The sequence below is a fragment of the Microplitis demolitor genome, chromosome 5 (assembly GCF_026212275.2).
Source record: "Microplitis demolitor isolate Queensland-Clemson2020A chromosome 5, iyMicDemo2.1a, whole genome shotgun sequence".
Taxonomy (NCBI): domain Eukaryota; kingdom Metazoa; phylum Arthropoda; class Insecta; order Hymenoptera; family Braconidae; genus Microplitis; species Microplitis demolitor.
The window spans coordinates 9,347,294-9,366,918 of record NC_068549.1 but is presented as its reverse complement, the minus strand read 5'-3'; the positions used below and the strand labels follow the sequence as shown (position 1 = coordinate 9,366,918).

The 19,625-nt window shown below is 31.8% G+C and overlaps 1 long non-coding RNA gene across 5 annotated transcripts in view; it reads right to left on the bottom strand.

Annotated features, from left to right (window-relative positions):
• Window positions 1-18,822: 18,822 nt before the first annotated feature.
• The window catches only part of LOC103571361 (potassium voltage-gated channel protein Shaker), a 162,443-nt gene continuing 161,640 nt past the window's right edge, over window positions 18,823-19,625 (bottom strand). For all 5 annotated transcript variants that reach the window (XR_008403671.1, XR_001345349.2, XR_008403670.1 and 2 more), the window contains one exon: window positions 18,823-19,370. This is a non-coding gene — a long non-coding RNA (potassium voltage-gated channel protein Shaker). The remainder of the gene's footprint in view (window positions 19,371-19,625) is intronic.

Below are 19,625 nucleotides of genomic sequence, written 5' to 3'. Positions count from 1 at the left end.
AGAAAAGTCGAAATAAAATTGAAAAACTAGTTCATAATGTCAGAATTTGATGTGACAAACAAAAAAAAGTCGAAAATAGTAATCATCAAGAAATTTTAAACCTATTTCAAAAATCTAAAAGTTAACGATGAAAATTAGTTTTAATTTTTTTTATAATTTGAAAATTATATTTTGAAATAAAAAATTTGAAAAGAAAACCATTCTAATAAGTTAAATTTAAAAAACTTATAGCTATTGGAAAGAAAATATGTTATCTCTATAAATCAATTTTTTTTTTTTGTGGTGTATAAAAATTTGTGGAAATTTAAGATTATACTTAGGGTACAATGCTGATAGGGTACAAGACGGATTAACAAATTTAATCCAAATCGAATAGAGTTGAGTTTAAAAGTAATGGATTTGGCGTGAAATACAAAATACGTAAGCTATGATCGAGATTTTTTTTTCGCACTCTGAATTGCTCGATCTAAATATATATTCATAGCCCGTATCTGCAAATCAAAAACTCCTTCAGAATAATTACGCTTCTGTAAAAAATGGTGATAGTGAATAGATAGCAATTCTAATCTTCTATCATCTAATTTCTCGCGGTTACCAGTGTTTTTTTGTTTACGAACTACGAGCTTTGCAATATTTTTTTCACCCCAAATTGCGTGTGACATTATTCTTATGAATTTAGACGGATTTATTGCGTCAAATGTCTTACGGGATTCTGAACTGGGAATGTAAATATTGTCTCCAACATGAAATGTGTGATGTTCTAGATAGTAATAAGGATTATAACGATCCTGATGGTGTTGTTGTGGTTGTTGTTGTTGTTGTTGTTGTTGTTGTTGTTGTCGCAGGGTTTGGTGATAAGAAGCTACTTTTATTCGATATTCTTGATTCTGGCGTTTCAAAATCTTTATTTCATCATCCTTCTTGCGGCTGTCTTGCATTAATCGCATTGGCAACGGTCTAGACTCATCAAAATTCTGAAAATGAAAGGTATTAACCGAAACTATTGAGTAAATAAAATTAAATAAAATTCAATGTAAAAATTAAAAACATGTAGCCTACCGTTATATTTTTTAGACATTGTCGATTGCCATTTTGATCTTGCTTTGATGACATTATTTTCGGATCCTGTAAAAATATGACATTATTCAACTGAGTGTAATTATCCATTTTTCTTTTGAAAAGTAAATTACAATTAAAAATAAAGGAATTAAAGTTATTGTTTATTTCGACTAACGTAAATTTTACAGAAGAATAAAAAATTTCTTTTGTCTCTTTTCAATAATAAAATTGACAATTAAATAAATTAATAGAATTGGTGAACTATTAATACCACGGCTTTTCAGGGTTGCGAATTCTTTAATGAGAATTTTTGCAATTAAAAATTAAATTTTTAAACCGTAATTGAAATGATATCGATTAAAATTGAGAAATTAATTTTTAATTCAACAACTTGAATTGAAAAATCGAAAAATTAATTTCAATTCAGAAACGTGAGATTAAATATTAAAAAATTAATTTTAATCCAGAGACGTGGGATTCAGAATTTAAAAATTGAAATTTAATCCAGCACGAGAGATTCAAAATTGAAAAATTAATTTAAATGTTCACACGTGGGATTAAAAATCGAAAAACTAATTTTTTTTAATGAGACAAGTGAAATTGAAAATTAAAAAATTAGTTTTTAAATTGACACGTGGGTTTAAAATTTCAAAAATTAATTCTAATTTAGAAACGTGGGATAAAAAATTAAAAAAGTACTTGTCAATTCAAATACGTGGGATCAAAAATTGGAAATTACTTTTCAATTTAGATACGATATGCAATCAGATAAGTAATCAAGATAAAAAATTTGACAGCACTTATAACTGGAAAGAATACTGTTTTACTTGACCTTCAAGTTTAAATACTTTTGAACTAACCTTTGATCGTCAGATATAATAAAATTCGAAATAAAACGATCATTCATAGTTAAGACATTTAAGAATTCAGCTTTTCGAATAATTTTCAGTGTAAACAGAGAATTTCAAATTAAAAAAATACTAATCCGATGTTCGAAATTAAAAATTTTTTAATTAATTTTTGATACGATAATAATAAATTAAAAAGCGGAATGTAATTTTTTAATCCCCTTTAGTGATGGCTAATTAAAATTTTTGATTTACTTTTCAGTTATTAAATATGGAATTTGAGATAAGAAAGCAATTTTTTAATCTGGTTTTCCGAATTGAAATTGTTCATTTAATGCGCTATTTGCAACCCTGCGACTATTTCTTATAAGCCTGTAATGTGAGCAGATTTATGATCTGTAATATTATTAGTATAATAAAAGCTATAAATTCATATTTATTTGAAATAACATTTCCAGTTTCACCATAAATAACTCTGTTCAAGTGAACTTTAATGACTAAGTGCTATTTCGAATTTTTATGTACGATTTATTGAATATTCTACTATCTATAAACTTTCATCCCTGAATTTATGTAATTATTATGTATACAATTAGTCAAAAAAATTTTTTTATTTCACAATGAAGTAAATTTTTCTCGTTCGAAATTAAAATATGAATATTTTCTCCAATTTATTAAAAGATAAAATATTAAAAAATTGATGACATCGTCTATCTCGACCTTTTTTTTTATTCTGTAAATTGTCACCTACATTATCATTTTCCAAGACACCTCAAGAAACCTCAATCACATCAATGCTTAAGGTTATACACCAACACACGATCGTGTCGAGGCTATACTTGAGTATAAAAAACCGGAAACCATCGAGGAGCTCAGACGTTTCCTTGGCATCACGAATCTCTACCGCAGGTGTATTACTCAGGTAGCGCACACACAAATACTACTTAACAACTACCTAAAACAATCAATAAAAATCTGGGCGTCGGTTGGCCCCAAAACTTCCCGCGGTTTTCGAGCTCAAGGAGATCGAAAACATTATGTGAATATATTTTCGAGCTCGTCGAGCTTGAAAATGCCATTGTATGCAATAGTTTTTTATGATATTTATGATGCTTTCAAGCTCTGACAAGTTACGTTTTATGCTAAAGTTTGAAAATTTAAAAATCGAAAACCATTAATGAAGAAGCGGTTTTTAAATTTTAATTTCCGATTATGTTCAATAAAATAAATGTATTGAGGCAGAAATCAATGTCAGTGATCAAAATCAAGATGTAAATTAGTTTTGACTCAGATCAGAGCAATAGTATTTCAAAAATCCGAGAAAATGATTAAAAACTGTGTTTTTTCAATTTTTTGTTGATAATATAATTTAAACTGAAGAACAATTTAGATGACATATATTATATGATGATCGAAAGTGACCATAAAGAGGAAGAGTTAGTATGATTTCAGATACATTTTAGTACATTATATTATGATTTATCCGGAAAAAATAACATAATGTGTTATTTTTTTAACTTTTCACCGCCGACATCGTTTGAACTAATTAACCGATTTTGACATTTGAGGTGGCAATCGGCGTATTTTATTGAATTCGAGAGCTGATCAATATTTGGAATCGATCGGGTCAGTCGTTTCGAAGATATTTGGACAAAACCCTTTTTCACCATTTCTTTCTTCATCGATATCTCTCGAACGCATTAACCGATTGAGATGGTTAAGGCGGCAATCGACGCGTTCTATCAAGTTCTAGAGCTAATTTTATTTCGAAGTCGGTCGTTCAAGTTGTTTCTGAGAAATAAAAAGAACGAAAAAAAAAAAAAAAAAATTTTTTTTTTTCATAATTCGCAAATATTTTCGATTCTACTCAATCAAATAATCTGACATTTTCAGAAAAGTTGATGGCCGACAAGCTCTTTCGATTGCCGCCTTAACCATCCAAATCGGTTCATTAGTTAAAAAGTTATAGAGCGTTCACATCCATTCACACGCACACACACACACACACACACACACACACTTGCGCGCGCGTACATACATACATGCATACAGACATTCGGACACCCTTCTGAAAATAGTCAGAATAGCTTCCTAAGGTAAGGTGAAAACAATAACTTCCCGAATTTTTTGAAAATCATCGATTTCCTTAGTGGGAAGTTAAAAATAAAAAAGTTTATTTTAATGCCATTTAATCCGGTCAAAGTAATGATACTTCTCAATTTTAGTGCAATGAGAAAAATTTTATAACTTGCTGAAAAATAAAAGTACAGCTATAACTCATACGAAATTATGTAGGAAATTTACAACTCTTCAAAAAACGTATCTTATGTTTTTTTCGTAAATCCTACCATTTAAGAGATATTAAAGCTCAAATTTTGATTCGTTTCTATAAATCGGAGTTTTTGTTTGAAATTTGATTACTCTCCAACGCATAGATATACATTTAAGCGCTATTAATTTTTGTAATTTTTTTAATTATATATCAATTTATTTAATTAATTAAATTTATATGCGGACACTTGAAGAGAGCGACTCAAAATATTGGGTGCAGACATATACAGAGGGTATTAAAAAATTAATAACTGCCCATTGGTAGGAGAACGTCTAAACGTCGAAATTAGGGGAACGGACATTTTCAGAGTGACCACATAGAGAAATTCTACTGTAATTCAATAAGGAATTCATTTCGAATAGATAGATGGATAGATAAACGAATTTTATTTGGCTATGAAGTCGAAACTCCTTGTGACAATACAATTTATAACAATACAATAATAATACTTATAGTTAGTAGATTCTAATACTTAATATTAATTACTTATAAATATTAATTTGAAGCTTTTATATGTTAAAAGTTCTGTTTTTTTTTAATTCCGCTTTGAAAATTGACAATTTTCATAAAAAGGGAAGTTATTGGTTTCGGTCCGATTCTCGAAAATCGAGTTTTCATCAGATGTCGACGTTTTGATGTCCTAGGAAGCAATTCTGAGTATTTCTGGATGGATGTCCGCGTCCTTGGCGCATGTATGTATGCGTGAACTTTTTTTGTCCGATGATATCTTTGGAACGAACCAACCGATTTGAACGTTCTTGGCGGTAATCGAAAAAGCTTACCAAAACTTTAAATTAATTAGATTTTGAAGTCAACCGGTCGTGTAGCTTACAAGATAAGGAAAGCGACTTAGTACCCGATCAGGGAACTAGTACCGGATTACTCATGTATTTGTATATCTATATATACTGAATTTTATAAAATATAGATATACAAATACATGGAGTAATCGAGTACTAATTTCCTGATGGGGGGCTAGGTCTTTTACCTTATACGGAAAATACATAATAAAAAAAAATTTTTTTCAGGTTTTTGCATATAATTCATAATCCACTTGACTGATTCGCCTCAAAATGTAAACAGTTCTAAGTCTCGGCGAGCTTTTTTTAATTTTAATAAATTCAAAATCGTTAAACTCATTGATTCCAAATTTTTGTTATCGTCGAAAACTGAAAAACTGTGTCGAATGCTGCTTTAAACTTCAAAATCGGTTGATTAGTTTGTAAGATATCAACGATGAAAAATTAAAAAAAAATTACTTTATTTCTTCCGGATAACACTTTCTGTACTTGATTATGCATTCCAAAACTTATACTACGCTGTTGTTTTTATAATCTTTGAAAATTGCTACATAAATTGGTCCAATCAGTTCGTTAGTTTTGTAACGTAAATTTTTCTTATTACTCGATTAAACTCAACAAAACTACATCTCAACATTACTCAATAAATTTTACTCAAATACTCGAACTCAAAATATACAAATCAAGCTACGTTACACTTCGCCCACCGATCACTCCTCTCATTTCCTCCAGATCCTGACGGGCGCCAGCCGACTTTTATTTTCCCGGTATCGACAACCGGTCTAAACGTATACGTAAATTAAAACCTAAGATCTAAATCCTTCGGAGATGAGAGAAATGAATGGTGGTAGTGGCATGTCCTGGTGCGCTCAGTATGTTAGGTTGTGGAGAGAGAGTCGCGGTTCTTTGTGACGCGGAAGAAGCCGATTAATTACAATTTAAATTAAAACAAAATAAAGAAAAGAAAACTACATAAAATATCGTAAAGATGACGCGAGAGTGACGCGGAGGGCCCAAGCGGCCCGCGGTCGAGTACTCTCAGTCCATCAGACAAATAAATACCTGGGTATGACATCGGGAACTCCTCGTGGACGACGAATCACCAAACTAAACACAATTCTAGATAAATAATAAAATAAAATAAAATAAATAATGCGGTAGTCAAGACGACAAATATCACGACAAACGGCTCCAAAAGCACCATACCCAACAAGCAGAGTCACAAGCTCCAAACGACATCAGCCGAGGGTGTGGTCGAGGCCTACCTTTGGGGCTCTCCGACTCACTACCACTCACTCCAAAACTCGACTACTGGGTCTGCTTGTACCCAAGCGACTCCAAATCCCAACTCTCTGACACCATGGTCTGCTCTCTACTCTGTCTCTCTATTCCCCCACTCCATTCACTCGCACGCTCTACTACTAGCAGTCACTCTCACATTTTCGCTTTTTCATCCATTCTTCCCCCACCATATACAAGCAGTGGACTCCCGGGTCTTCCCGCAATGTCACTCTCCGTCATATCTGAAGTTAGCGAATTTTCGGCTTCCTCGAGCATCGCAAACGAGGCTTGCCATTCCCAAATAAACGTAAACGTACCCCAGCTAACTCCGGGTACCAACTCGAAGGGGCGACGACATCTCAGTCGCTCCTCCGCGATCACCACGTCAACCCCGAGGGCTAGGCATAGGCCCAGTCGTCATCACTGGTCGGGAGGCACGTTATCTTGGCCACTATCCGCGACACAGCGAGACCTTCCTCGTTGAATCCACGCTCAACCACACAGACACTCCAAAACATACGATATACCGTACCCGTACTCGTACTCTCAACACACTTACTTCACCACACACATACTCCATACTCTCTACTCACTATCCCCTACACTCAACTCGACACACATACTGGCTCTATCTCTCTCTATCACATAGATTCACCCTTACTCCACCTCTAACTCCATCTCCTCGGCAATGTAACGTCACAGTTTAAATAATATCATCATCAAAATTTTTGAACTCACTCCCTTCCCTCAACAACCATATGCTTCCTTTTCGAAATATCATCCAAATTGAATTATGAGTTTTAAATATTCCATTTAATGAGGTATCTGGGCCCAGGAGTGATTGACGCTGCGTATAATACACACATGCATGAGTATTCGATAATTTCGAAATACATGTTCAGAGGATAAATCAGAGTACAAAATTTATATATAGAAATAATAACATTAATAAATAACAGAAATAACGAAATTTAATGTGAGTGAATGACTCGAAAAGAAAGTCAAGCACTCATTCAATTTAGAGCGATCATAAAGCACCCTCAGCGCTTTCGCGCTTAAGGTGTGAAATAGAAAAAAAATAACAAAATTATAGCTAACCCATAAGGTCTGTTGGTGAATGATATGTACATATTTGCTTATTTTATCAGGTCCATTCGCCTTCACTACCGAAAAGTATCGGAATCAAGGTAGTGCGATTATCTCTCCGCAGATTTTGGGTAGTTTGAATTGCTTCGGCTGCTCCCACTATATTTCCGTGTTGCGAGCATGCACACCATGTATAACCGCCTTCTTTACCAAGAACGTGGTAGGTGAAGCCAAGTTCAACCGCCATCTGCCATCGTCTTTTGCTTTATAGCCGCTGTAGAGCGTATGTTCATTTTCGCTTCGAGAGTTTACTTTATTCTTTATAAAACCATCCGCTATAAATAATTGGTGTTTTTCACACAACAAAATTCAATGATATTTTTTGAGTTATAATTAATTATTATTTTTGTTTGATTTCGATAATTAGCATTTTTAATAATTACTCACATTCTTTACTATTGTATTAAGTGTAAATAAAATTAACTTATACTTTTTATACTAAATTCTCTGTTGTTATTGTGAGAAATCTGATTGAACCAGCTTGATCCTCCGCTTCCCGCTTATTCTTGCATGTTACATTTTGGTCCTTCGAGCCAGATTGATCTGCCTTTTCTCGCAATAAATCTAGTAAAGTGCGCTGAAATTTAGTGAATTCGTAGTGAGTTTTGTGCAAAATATAGGCTCTATCGGAGGCATCTGGTACTGCCTTGAGTGGTCGTATACACTCATATACTTAATAGACATTTCGCTTAAATTTGACCGAAAACTTAGCTCCGAGTATTCACATTAATTTTTTTGCAATTAACAGAAAATTTTGTAAAATTAACTAATCGTTGTGACTTTCGCTGGGCTTATTGCACTTCAGCAGCAGACGATTGATTCGATAGATGCCATGTCTATTTTACTCTCGCTTAACGTCCTCCTCGCTACCTATGGCTGCTGTGGATATAGAAATGACGCAGCTCAATAGATTGTGGAACTACTTTGAAGAAAGAAACGAATGATTGTTCATGAACTATCCAGAAGTTCTTGAACATGACTGTTATATCACCAGGATCGCTACATATGTACATTCAGTGTATAGAGACATCGCTGCTCGACTTGTCATTAGAAAGGAGACGCTATAGCAAAAATTAGACGCCTCCTCCCCCCTTCACCAGACAAGCTTAACTCCAATTTTCTGTTCAACATTCTCAAGTGACTACAGTAAGAGTAATGAATTTTATAATTTATTTACTTCATTGATAATTAACAATGAAGCATTTACTGATGTTCGACGGCTTTACCACTTAAAGCGCCCGTTAAAAAGACGCACTCGCTTTAATCATCGACTTACCAATAACGGATGATTCATTCCCAATCGCAGAGGAATTATTGATAACTTACTATTCCAGAAGTCAACGAACGCTCTAGAGTTACTTGGATAAACTGTTAGACGATACATCAGTTTTAATTTGTACAATTGCTGATTTAGACGCCACGTTACTCGCTAATCAAAAGGCTTTGGACGCTATTCGCTTGATCCATGCGTCAACGTAGACGTGGGATTCCATATTGGTACATATCACGCTGCACAGATTACCTGCCGAACTGCGCAAAGAGTGAGTGAGAGACCATTCAGTGACTCTCAACCGAGCTTCCGACATACTTGCTGCTCTAAGACTTTCTCAAGACGAAAATCCAGGACTTGAGGAATTATTACAATACTTATGGGTCGCAGATCAAGGCATCCAGTCTAGATAATCCAACAACACTGCTAACACAGAGTTTCGCTTCAAGGTCTTCTACTCAGAGAACAGAAACTCAATTACAGGCATTCGCTACTGATTACGGTCATACTATTCCCAATGAGGTTACCAGTAAACCAGGTATGTGTTCGCTTTGAAAGGAAAAGTACTTTGTGTTGTTCAGCAAACAGTACAAGGACGCTTCTATAAAACAATGCATGCTGATTATTCGCAATTGTTACCTGTTTTGGAATTGTCTGATATGCCATCGCTGAATAAACTGCCGTACTGCTCAAATGTGTCGTCACAGTGACTGTAAGCATCAGAGGTCAATACATCAGGATTCTAAATCGATAAATTCGCTTTATTGAAGATGCTGCTTCTAGCTGAGATACCGAATACAGTAGACGCTCAATAAAGTTAAGCTCTCAGGGGTAACGTAACTTTTCAAAGCGGACTTTGAGAGGCGTGGCAAAAGGTTTTGTGGTCAATAGCCAGTGATAATCTGAATTCACTAACGCACATTTAAAACCTGTATATGTGCTTATTCCCGAAAAATTTTAAAATTTATATGAATTTATATATTAAATGAATAATCAAAGTTATTATTAAATAAAATTTTTTTTTTGTGAGAATAATGACAAATCACTAGAAATTTTCAAAACAACTTAGAACACTACCGCTATACTTATCACGATACTAGGTTATCACTATATTATATATAACTTGTTATCACAACAATCGCATTATATGACTAATTATTATCAATAATTTTAAAAAATAGGTATTAACTACGTGCTGCAGCTATATCATATTTTAATTTTTGATAAAGGTTAGATCGATGTTTTTATTTACTAATCATGTCAGGCTTCTAGCTTACTGAATCACATGCATATATTACTTATAAAAAAGAACGCCCATCATCGATTTCCTCTTAATTGCTTCAAGAAAGCAAAATAGAGTGGGGGACTCATTGAAGGAAAAAGTAACTTTTGAAAGCGTAACTTTATTAAACATCTACTGTAGTTTCAATTCCGATATCTTATACAGAATTCTTTAACTTTTTTCTGCTCTCGATTGATTCAAATGATAAGGATTGAACTTCGTTACCACATTGGTTCGACTATCCGCGGAGTAGAGTATCACTGATAGCAAGAATTTTGCTATCAAGGCTCTGAGCTATCTTCACGACGATCCTGCGTCACTTAGAACTTGGACGGCCGCTTCAACCCTGGAATATTGCTCTAAGAGCTATCAAAAATGTGTCTAGAAGGTCTTCCCTTATCAGACCATATTCGCTTTACAGAAAGATCGCTATGAAAGTCCAAATACATATTCTCTCAATGTCATCAATTAATTTTTGGGATTTACGCGGATCAATTAAATAAGCTACAGAACTTGCCAATCGTTCAGTATACTTAGGTTGGCTGTATCATTTAACTGCCACTACACGAACCTCTGAATCCGCTGTAGTATTACTTCAAAGTTATCCGACATTCACTTCAAGATTTAATCGCTAAAGTTTTGGGAGACAAGAAGAGCTCAAAACAACTAAACTGCACTCGCTACCATGAAGATGATCAACAACTTGGAGATCACTTCAAGAATAGAAGCTAGAGATGTGCTGAGGGCTAATACATTTTTCGCTTGCCCATCAAGTGATTAGATACTCCAGGAGAAGACTTGTTTAGGTCAGCACAATATTCGCTACGTTGGTTAACGGAACATTTGGCTACAGACACGTTCCTCAGGAAGCTCTATCGTAACTTTATGCATAAAGATGAGCAATGGAGACTCACGAACTTACTTCGCTGGAAGATTTGCATAAAATTTCAGGTCTCGTCAGTTACATTCACTAATGTAGATTCATACTCGTGATCGATTTGCTGAGGAGAAAACTTTATTTCAATAAAGTTGATTCACACATTAGGAATCTAGTGTGCCTTCACGCCATTGTTAAACAAAGAACAAATGTGCCACAGTACTCATTGAACACACTGCTCAATTTTGAAGACCTGGATACCACCAGGATCTTATTGATTAATTGTACACAATATCAGTACTCGTTAAACAGACTGAAGCTACTCGCTGAGGGTAGTTATTCACTTGAAAAATTATGACTTGCTCAAGAAGATCTTCTGCGAAAAAATTACTATAGACGCTGAACTAAGAAAGTTGGACTGAGTTATGGATAGTCAAGTATCAGACAGACAGTTACTACTGCGTTGTGTAGGTTTTGCACGACATAGAAGTGTTCTATCACAACAACTGATGAGGAACTTGTCTCTCGCTAAAGGAAAGTCATACAGGATTATGCCACAAATTGGTTAAGACAGACTACTAATCATTCGTTCACACTCGAGAATTCACAAGATCACTCGCAAGAACTGGCACAAAACAATAATCCACCTGGTGCAAAGATCACCAGTGGAAAAAATCGGGAGCAGCGGGAAGGTCGATCATTATTTAAAACCAACTATAGGTAAATAATTAACGACTTGCATACAACTTGCTACAGCTAAATACAGTCGGAAGCTGTATTAATTGTAAGACCATTCGCCGCATTATTAAAAAATCCTGTCCTCTTGAAAGTACTAATCTAAAACAATATATAGCAATTTCTGGCCCTGCATAAAGATTAGAAATGATTTAAAACGATTAAAATTTTAATCGTTTTTAATCGTCAATATTGAAAGCGATTCAAAATTTAATCGTTTTTGATCATCTTTAATCATCAATCGACGATTCAAACCGATTAAAACATCTTTAATCCTCATTAATCGTATTTTCTAATCAGAGTAAGTATTTCTACATATTGAAGAACTGCTCAACCATGTTTCAGAACTTTCATAACTACATAGTCGTCAGTTACCACAAGAATTTCTACCACAGAGATAGTGAGGCCTATCGCCAAGCTCTGTGTTCTACCAGCGCATTCGCCAGACCTTCATCTTGACGATTCTGTCGTCAAAATCAGGAAGAATGTTGCATCAAGAGTGTGCCTCGTTAAATAGACACTCGCTTCGGGTTAATTTGCTTCCACTAGCGAAAAGCATCGAACTCAAGATAGTGCGAGTATATCTCTCCGCAAGCTTTGGGTAATTTGAATTGCTTCGGCTACTCCCGCCATACTTCGGTGTTGCGAGCATGCACACCATTTTTTACTGCCTTCTTCACCAATAACATGGTTGGTGAAGCCAAGTTTGACCGCCATCTGCCATTGTGTTCCGCTTTATAGTCACTATAGAGTACATGTGCATTTCCGCTATGAGAGTTCATTCTATTCTTTGTAACGTTACCCGCTATAAACATGACCGATGAAAAAAGTTTTTGTCTAATTATATATGATTATATATGTTCATATATATGACCATATATGATTATATATAATCATGCATGATAATATATGGGGTCATATATAATTATATATAATTATATATGACCCCATACATAACTAGATCTGATCATATCTGGCTGTTATAAGCCCATATATAAGTCTATATATAATTAGATCTGATCAGATCTGATTATGTATGAGTCTGTATATAATTAGATATGATCATACTTGGCTGTCAACTCCATTTATAACCATACATAAGTCTATATATGATCAGATCTGATAATATATAGGTCTATATTAGACTGGGCCAAAAAAATTCGACCATTTTTTTTTCTTTCGATACTGTGAAAATATTATTCCTGATGACCAAAAAAAATTATTGTGCAAGTTTGAGCCCTTAATATTGATATTAAGAGGTGTATCGTTATGAATGTTCGTTTTTTGACAGAAATTTCATTTTTTACTAAAAACTCGTAAATCATCTATCTGAAAAATTTGAGCAATGTACATATTTAAAAAGATTAAATTAATTACAAAAAATCACTCCTAGTAAATTAACGTAAAACGAGCCGTTTCCTTGTAACCGTGCCTTGAATATTGATTTGTTTTTCAAATTCGTTACTTTTATTTTGGATTTTTGTAACTACTAGAAATATTAAAATTATTTCTAGTCAAGATACACATTTTTGAAGGAAATTTCATGCTCTACAAAAAAGGTCTCTTAATATTTTTTTCTAAATTCACTTCTTCGCTAGTTATTCAGGTTATTTAAGTCGTTTTTATTCAACTTCAACCTTGAATAACTTTTGAAGGAGTGAATTTCGTAAAAAGTAGACCTATATATTATCAGATCTGATCATATATAGCCTTATATAGGATCAGATCTGATCATATATAGACTTATACATGGTTATAAATGGACTTGACAGCCAAGTATGATCATGTCTAATTATATATAGAGTCATATATGATAAGATCTGACCATATATAGACTTATATATGATTATATATGGAGTTATAACAGCCAAGTATGATCATGTCTAATTATATGTAGACTCATGTATAATTAGATCTGATCAGATCTAATTATATATGAGTCTATATATAATTAGACATGATCATCTATAGACTCATATATGGGCTTATAACAGTCAGGTATGATCAGATCTAATTATGTATGGGTCATATATAATTATATATAATTATATATGACCCCATATATAATCATGCATGATTATATATAACTTCATATATGATTATATATAATCATATATGGTCATATATATGAACATATATAATCATATTTAATTAGACAAAAACTTTTTTCATCGGGGCAATACTTGAAAAATGTTCAAAAGTTTCGGCAGCAATTTAAAATTATTAATCGATATTGATTTATATACGACAATAAATAGATTTGATTATATGTATGTAATGAATTCTGCTGTAATTAATGTACAAAATTAAATTCATTGTTAGGTGCATTATTTACGTAGGATATGTATCAATTTTATTATTGGAATTGAGTAATACCATAAACTTTTCTTTAGTGTAAGTTCATAACAGACTAGAGGATCAGACTACTATCCGGCGATCACGAAAGTTAAGCAGCATTGGCGTAGGACATTAATTGGACGGGTGATCTTGTAGTAAAGTAGTAGTCAACGGATAGTAATTTTTTTTTTTTTTTATTTAGATTTAACCGACATTTATATTGATGAAGACAATAAATCCTAATTAAATCACTTCATTAATAATTTACAGTTATTCTGAATGAGATTCTAAAAATGACTATATTCGTTCATGCATGATTATATCTAATCATATATGATTATATATAATCAGATCTGGCCAATTTTTGGATCGAATTATATATAGATGATTATATATGATCATGTATAAATAGATCTGATCATATATAAACGGATCAAGTTATGTATGATCAGATCTGGCCAATTTTTGGATCTGTTCATATATAGACAATTATGCATGATCATATATGATTAGACAAAATCTTTTTTCATCGGGCAATTAGGGTTTGTCACACAAAAAAGTTCGCTGCTATTTTTTGAGTTATACTTTATTATTATTTTTATATTATTTCGATAATTAGCATTCTTAATAATTGAGTAGAGTTTGGCATTCACTATCACGGGCGTAAGTAGATTACCTCGTGTTGAATTTTACGCAGATGTTTCGCTTCGTTATTAGTTTACATTCGCAATCATTGTACAAAGTGTAAATAAAATTAACTTATACGACTTATGATAAATTCTCTGTTATTATTGTGAGAAACCTGATCAAATTTGCTTGATCCTCCGCTTCTCACTTATTTTTGCATTTTAAATCCTTCGTAATTTTATCGTTTACTGATTATTTTACATTAATTTTATTATTAATTCATTTTCTTACCTGCAATTGTCGCTTTTATTATTCTACTGTTAATTCGCCTTGGCCATTTATATTCTTGCTCGTATTACTTTCCCCATACTCTACCTTGGATCCTTAATTTTATAAGTATTGTCAAAACTAGTTGGCACCCAGGTGAAACACTAACCAAGCTCGAGATGGGGGGTTGGGTGAATTATTAATTATTATCTTGCATAGTTGTTCTTTTTATATACAAATGGGTGATTTAATCAGAAAATACAAGAAAATATTCGCATCTTCGTCAAAAAAACAAGTACGATTAATGTTATAACTGAGTAGAGATAAAAATTATTCACAAGCAAGTTCGACGAATCTACTTGGTTAACAAATGGAGTCTAACCTAAACAACCATTTAATTATACTTGCGGACTACCATTTTGGCCATCTTTGGGAACAGAGTGATTTTTTATTTAAACTCGTCCATTTATACTGAGTCAATAAGTGGAGTACTACTTACCTAATTGTTAATAAACAAAGAAAGCAGTTCAACAGGTCTAGCGAATATATTGACTTATTATTGTTCAGTTACTGAGTTAATGAATCTTCTAAAATACATTACTAGTATCAATTTGACGGCTTTTTCTAGAAATTGATTTCAATTTTAGCACCGAATTAGTCATTTCATTCACTGCAAGCGCTGAAAATATTCATTTTTAAAATAGGTCGAAGGCTCATTAACGAAAATACAATCTTTATTCTAAACAATTTTTCTTAGCATATTTTATTAATATTTCCATTGATCACTCACTATTTTCTTGACGTTTTCATTTTCATACAAACTAGCATATCATTATTGAAAGAATCAATTTATGTACATGAATTTATATATATATATATATATATATATATATATATATATATATATATATATATATATATATATATATTATATATATACATATAGATGGATTTATATTATGTTTTCCAGCTATTTATTCGTGTAAATTTTAATCTAAAGATAAATGCAACATTCGATGAGTATTCAATTGTTCATATCACATAAAAATGAGTCTTAAAAAAATTTTTTTTAACTGCGAAGCTCTGCTTACATTTATACTAAAGTCTTGATATCCGATTTATGTTTTTATGAATTTCATTGTTTTAATCGTAATTCATTTATTCTATTCGACTTTTAAAAAGATTCTAGAAAATCAGGCGTTTTATTACAAATCGAAGAAAGTAACAAACTTTAGTCTATTGATCATCTTTGATATTAAAATTATGAATGAAAACCTATTTTAGTTAAACTCCGGATTATAAACTAATGATTTATTCCGCGTATTATTGCAATCTATTTTATACGCACACACATTAGGGTGACCGAAAAAATACCAACTGTTTTTTTTTCAATTCTCATATGAAAATTTGCTAGTATAATGTATTTTAAGAATCCACTCTAACAATCAGCTCCATAACAAATTTCTGTGGAGTCACTCAATAATTTTGAAAATTTCAAAAACTTAAAATTTCTTTTTCATAATTTTTTTCTTTTTTTTTATAGCTGATAATAATTAATACCTGCAAAATCATGAATATGCTGAAAAATTCAGCACGCAACTTAAGTATTTGAACATTGTTCAAGATTTAAAATGTCCGAATACTATCTTTTGGACGTTTTCGAGCAACCCTTGAATATTAATATCAAAGATTCTCGATTTTTCACCATAAATTTGTGATATTATTAATAATAATAGAACCCAAGACAAAAAAAAATTAGTTATTTACATACTATTCTTCTTCTTACTGAATTTTTAACTGTTTTGGCTATTCAAATCTTACCTGATGTTATTATTGCTCAATACTGTTCGGTATATTTTTAACAATGCGAAAATTACATTTGAGTTGAATGATAATAATTGAGTTATAGAAAAATACAAAATTACTTTGAAGCATTAGTTGCGTGGTATGAATTAATTTTTAAAATTCCCGAGCAACGTTTAAAAATCTATATTTTGAGCTGGAATTTGCAGTACGGTATCAATTTCATGGCTAGAATATATTTCTGCCACGAGAAAGAAAATATTAAAAAAAAATTCCCAATTTCAATGATTTATAGAATATTCTAAGTTCTTGAGCAGCCCATCATAGATTTTTTATCAAGTTGATTTTTAGAAAAGATTTTTGAAACATGCTGAACTTACAAATTTTCATATGAGACTCAAAAAAAAAAAAATAGGCTGGTTTTTTAGGTCATTCTAATATACATGGATGCATTAGAGTAGTCCTTAAATGAGTAATATTTAAAATTATTTATGGTTATCTCTTGAACGGTTCCAAATGCGGAAAAATAAAATTTTCCTCAAGTTTCATCTTGTGATTCCAAAAAGAACACGTGCCGCGAAAACTTTTAGTGATTTTAAAAATTTTTTCTTTATATGTGCTCCCTTTTGTTTTTTAACCAGTGTTTCCTTCGGAATCAAGAGATATTCTTTACGAACGTTTTAGATGCAATCTTACAAATTAAGAAAAATCATCCTTTTAAAGTCCAGTCAGATATATATATATATATATATATATATATATATATATATATATATATGTGTTTTTATTATTTATAGTTTGAATTTGAAATAACTTTAAAGTGAATGACTTGTTTATATAATATTTAAAGTAAAAAAGTTTGTTCGAAATAATTCTCAATGTCCTATAATAGCTATAGCCTTTAAAAGTTGAAACCTATATAAACTCAGTGCCGATTTCTATTTTTTAAATATATATTTATCGATTTCCAGTACACGGTAAGAAATGCATGGCGTTTAACACCATGTCGATATGGTCCCAAGACAGATACTGAAATAGTATGTGAAATATTCCAAGACAGTATTGTAACGAGTCCCAGAAGAATGGCGTTATTTACTATACTGTATAGTACCTGGAGCTATTGTGTTGCACACACGTATGCATAGCAGACACGGCGAAACAGCATGGCCCTGGGACCTATACGACAAGGCTGAGGGTACAATGCTACTAGTTTTTCCTGCCATAATTTTTTGGCGCGTCAATCAATGTATACTATCGTATCACCGCCAAAACTATATAGATGTAGTTGAATCATCTATGTATACAATTTTACAACGTATATAAACCTTCAATACTATACAGTATGGCGGTCACGCCATATTAGCATAGTGATATCCGCAAAATATTTCTTATCGTGTACGAAATGAATTTTCTTTTAGTTTTATTCGAGTACATGTTTAACAATTTTTTACAACATGAATCTTGACAACAAAATTCAACAATAGAGAAATTGAAAAAAAAAAAAAAAAAAAAAAAATAGACCCGTGTTCATTTACTTCCTATTAACACTTGATACTTTAACATATTCTATAATAAATATTTTATTCATGAAAGTCGTAACAATTCGAGGTAAATTTTTTTTACAGCTTATTAAAAAATTATTAAGTGACTTCCATTCGTTAATGATCCAATTTGTCCTATTTTATTAGAAAAAATATAGAGATATATTTTGTGGACGATTGCTCTTATCGATCTTGTAACACATTAAATGCTGCTTAATTTATCAAAGAGTTAAGATTGATTTAGCTTACAAAGAGATAATCTACATCTAACATTAGAATTGATTCAGTTATCTGAAGAGTGCCATAATTACATTTGTTTTTATGAATATCATACCATACTTTGTATAATTTATTATGATCCGGCTTTCCGGTAATGGAAGATGAATTATAAATATACAATTGTTACGTGAAATGCATACAAATTTTTATAAACAACATTTTCATAACTATACTAACTACCTAATTCTTGATTTTGTTATGCAATTTGTGAAGCAACTATGATATATATATATATATATATATATATATATATATATATATATATACATATATATATATATATATATATATATATATATATATATATATATATATATATGCATCAGCTATTCATTTTTTAATTTTTAAAAGTATTGAGTTTCTATCGATCGTAAATGATTAGTGATGCACTCGGTCTTGAAATTAGTCGCATTACGTTATTCACTTTAAAAGCTTCTGTTCAAGTAAAACATCTGTTAATAAAATACATCGATTCTCTCTCCATTCGTGACCCCTAAGACATTTTATTTTTACGTTGTATTATCCACTTCTGAACTTCGTTATCCGTAAACGAAAGATCAGAAATAAAAGAATTTAAGTTGAACACTGGAGTCGGTGGCGTGGGGTTTTAAAATCAATAAATAAAAATTTTTTATGCATAGATATCCTCAAATATGAACTTCATGGGATCAGGAGTTTTTAGTTGCCTGTTACACTTAATTTCATGCTTTTATCTTAGCACCTGCATAACACTAATTCTTATGAAATTTCTTAATTTGGTATTCAATCGTCTAGCTTTTGAAATCAGAAGATTTTACGTTGATCGCAGTAATAAGCTGATGTTCCTTTGAAATGAACTCAACGATGGTGACGCATAGGTATGGCTCGGAAGCGACCATCTTTTTGACTGAAAATTATAGAATATTATTTTTTATATACCTCATTAAAAACTATTCAGTTTTAAATACGTTACTCACAAAAAATAGTACAATGAAATAATTTACAAAAATTTTTCAGTATGTGATTGTTTTTTTACAAAAATACTAAGCTCTATTTTTATATTTTATTTTAATATTTCCGTTTAGCTGAATAGTTCGTTCGAAATATAATTTTAGACTATGTCAAATTATTTTATTCGAGATGTGGTAGAGTAAATCAGAGC